We start from the raw sequence: 3,660 nt of genomic DNA on the forward strand, positions 1-3,660 counted from the left end.
GTATATTTGTTGGAGGTAATGTGTATAATAATGTAGTTTTTATAAGTAGTTTAGGGGTTTATTTTCGTTGTTATGATGCTGTTGTGGATTGCGAGGAGGGGGCATAGTTAGCTGTTTTTGGTATTTGAAGAACCATGTACATGCATTTTCGAAAGAGGGACAGGAAACGATGCAAATTCCATCTCCCATGTGGCATATCACTGGGAATGTCCAGGATGGGTGTGATACTCCTGGTTATCCTATGCCTCATCAGAACGACTGGTTTATGATCCATCCAACTAGAATGGTTCAGACTGATGAACGGGCATGTGAGCTGCAATTGTTCCTGGTGGAAACGGAAGCAATTGTACGTCAGAGGGAAGTGCTATCGTCACACCCTTATTTTCAGAGAGGGGGCATGCACTGGTTTTACTCGTTTTTCTCTCTGAAAGTGATAACAGTGAACAGCTATGAGCAGGGAAAGCTGAAGGATATGTGTGAGGGTGAAGTTGTGGGACAGCGATATACTAATTATTGGTATGACCTGTGACATAGTGGGAACGAAATTCTATCTCCCAGCTACTGTTACTGGTACAATTACCATTAAATTGTCACACCTGGTGTTGTATTGGCCAGAGAAGCCACTGCACATTTTGTCAATCAACAATTTAACCTTTCCGAATGGTACCTTGAACCTTGGTCTCCTACATTCATTAGAAGTATTCGTAGGATTGCAGATGGGACCGACCTCAGCAGAGCACATGCTTCAGCATGTGCAACAACACCGTGATAAACTACGTCACAATTTCGTAACTATGTCACCGTTTCCAGAGCTGTAGCATTTATAATTGCGATTTGTGTAATCTGCTTCTATATTAGACAAAACCTGTACATCGTCCTGAATTACCAGTTCATCAAATACCCATTAGCTGGATTACTAGTTGTGAATGAGAATTAAGTGACAGAGAGTAAGAGTAATAGATTACTAATTAAGTGAGGAGTGCATTAGATTTTAAATTGGAGTGTATGTGGGCTATGTTATAGGAAAAGGATTATGCTAATGTGTAAGTAATGACTCAAAAACATGAGTAGTTATGATACTCAGTGAAGCAAACCTTGAGGGATGATGATGTGAGATGGGGATTTAGCCAAGGAGCTCTGAGGTTTGCGCTAAAAATAAAAGGAAAAAACAGTGTGCAATGTAAACTTTTGATTTGTAAATTTTGGCAAGAGTTTTTCCAGGTAAACCTTGACTCAGATCCGAGGTGGGTTTATCAAAGGAAGAGTGAGTGAAACGCCATGACATAAAAACTTTGTATATTTGAGTAATATTTTGAACTTCTCCTCTGGTAATGCAAGAGGTGAGCTAGCCAGGTCGCTATGCAACAGGCAGGTGAAATGCCAGCAGGGAGGGACTGCTATAATATCGCTGCAGGTCAGAGTTAATTGCTACACACCATAAGAACTCGGTGTTCAAAGTGCCAATGCAACCAGGGTGTCCAGAGAAGCTGACCAGACAAGAAAAGTAGTCCAGATGATGTCATTGCCACCTCACTGTAGCAAAGCACATGGACCAGCCATGTACAAATATTATTCCTGCGCTTGTGGAAGACCTATTCATTTCACAGCCATCTAACCTGGAGGTTGCACCTGTGACAGTCTATTCCCTGCAAATCTACCCATCTACAATCTTTGATGGAACAGCAAGTTCCACCTTGGGGCATAGCTTCTGTGAGCTGCAGTGCCACCTTCGGAGTCAAAACTGATGACGAGCCACAGGTGCCTTCATCTAGCAGGTAATCTGGTGGCCTAACCAGTGGGTCCATGGAGTAAACATCATCCATCATCGTGGGGGTGTGCTGGTGCCACCGCCCACCTCTGTCCCTGTAGGCAAACTTCGATGCTGCTGGCCTTTCCCTGTCAGGAGAAGGCAACTTAATTCAGCATGACTATACAAACCTCTTGCGTAGTTGTTTGGTGCCTTCCAGAGCGCCGTTTATGGAGAGAGCCCTTGTTATCACTTCCCTGACGTAGTGACCATGGGGAGCGTGGATGACAATGCCAGTGCGGCGTGGCCAGCGATCCCGTGACACCGTTGGACGCTGAGACCGCTGCGCCGAGACAGCCCAGCGAACCTTGGCGTCAGCGCATTCCAGCGTGGCGTGTGCCATCCCCGCCTCTCCGCCGCTGCAAGCAGCCCATGAATCAAGGCAATTTCGCATCTTTGAACAATGGTGATGTTTCATTAGCATCTTTGGGCGCCAGACTGGCCAACTCACATCTGGCCACTGCTAACCTGCGCCCAGGGCTGGTGGTCCATCTAGATCTTGACCTTGACGGCCTACCACCATCATCCAACATAGCATCCTACCCCGCGAGCGTTACAGAGAACATAAATAGTATCAACAGTTAACAAAATGCTTGTTCCTACTGCCAAAATGAGTCAGAAGTGACCAAAGTAATACAGTTTCTAAAAATAAAATACTCTGGCGATTTAGATGGTATAACTAAAATTAAACTCCGTCCGAACAGGCCTTGGAAGACCCAGTGGTACCGACCGACCACCGTGTCATCCTGAGCCCACAGGCGTCACTGAATGTGGATATGGAGGGGCATGTGGTCAGCACACCGATCTCCCGGCCGTGTGTCAGTTTCCGAGACCGGAGCCGCTACTTCTCAGTCAGGTAGCTCCTCAGTTTGCCTCACAAGGGCTGAGTGCATCCCGCTTGCCAACGGCGCTTGGCAAACCGGATGGTCACCCATCCAAGAGCTAACCCAGCCCGACAGCGCTTAATTTCGGTGATCTGACGGGAACCGGTGTTACCACTGCGGCAAGGCCGTTGGCAGATGGTATAACTACTAGGTTAGTAAAAACTTTTAACATTGGCTTGTGAGGCCACTGACTATTATGATAAACTCAGCTATGGAAGAAATGCCATTTTCTAAACGTTAGAAAAAGTAATGGTGTAATCTTATGTAAAGGTGGAGGCAAGAAAACCCTTGCAAATCATAGATCAGTTTCATGACACCACCCTCATCTAAAACAATAGTAATTTTTGTAAAACACAGAATACAGAATTTTATAGGAAAAATAACATTCTTGATGACGTAAAACGTGGATTTGGAAAGTGCAAATGTACCAGCACACCAACAGAAATTTCGTAATTGATGTATGAGATGCACTTGATGTGCAAATAAAAGTCTATGACTTATTCCTTGACTTTTCGAAGTCAACTGACTATATTTATCATAACAAACGAATGAAAAAACTTAGTTCCTATGGTTTGGGGCATAAAGCAACTAACATAAAAAAGAATGGTTAGTTTAGATTAGGGATTAGTGTCCTGTCCGACAGCAAAGACATTAGAGACAAAGTACAAGCTGAGATTGCAAAGGCTGTATAAGAAAATTGGACATGTCATTTGCAACGGAAACCGTTCAGCGTTCACCTTAAGTGGTTTCTGGAAACGTGAGGAACATCATAGAGATTTAAATCTCGCTTGTCCTGAATGAAAGTTTAATGACTTAAGCAACCACTATCGCACCATGCTTGTTCACATGACGTGTAGAAATCCGGGAGCAGTCAATGGAAAAATAGCGTAAAGTGGACAGTACTGAAGTAAGTATATGTTAAAGCTTTCGCCTGGTAAAGCATCGTGTTTGGCTTAAATCTGTGTTAGG

At 44.3% G+C, this 3,660-nt stretch overlaps 1 pseudogene; it reads right to left on the bottom strand.

The window, feature by feature from the left end:
• Positions 1-2,706: 2,706 nt before the first annotated feature.
• LOC126250078 (5S ribosomal RNA) lies at positions 2,707-2,824 on the bottom strand (annotated as a pseudogene).
• Positions 2,825-3,660: the final 836 nt, after the last annotated feature.

This window comes from Schistocerca nitens, chromosome 3 (assembly GCF_023898315.1).
Source record: "Schistocerca nitens isolate TAMUIC-IGC-003100 chromosome 3, iqSchNite1.1, whole genome shotgun sequence".
Taxonomy (NCBI): Eukaryota; Metazoa; Arthropoda; class Insecta; order Orthoptera; family Acrididae; genus Schistocerca; species Schistocerca nitens.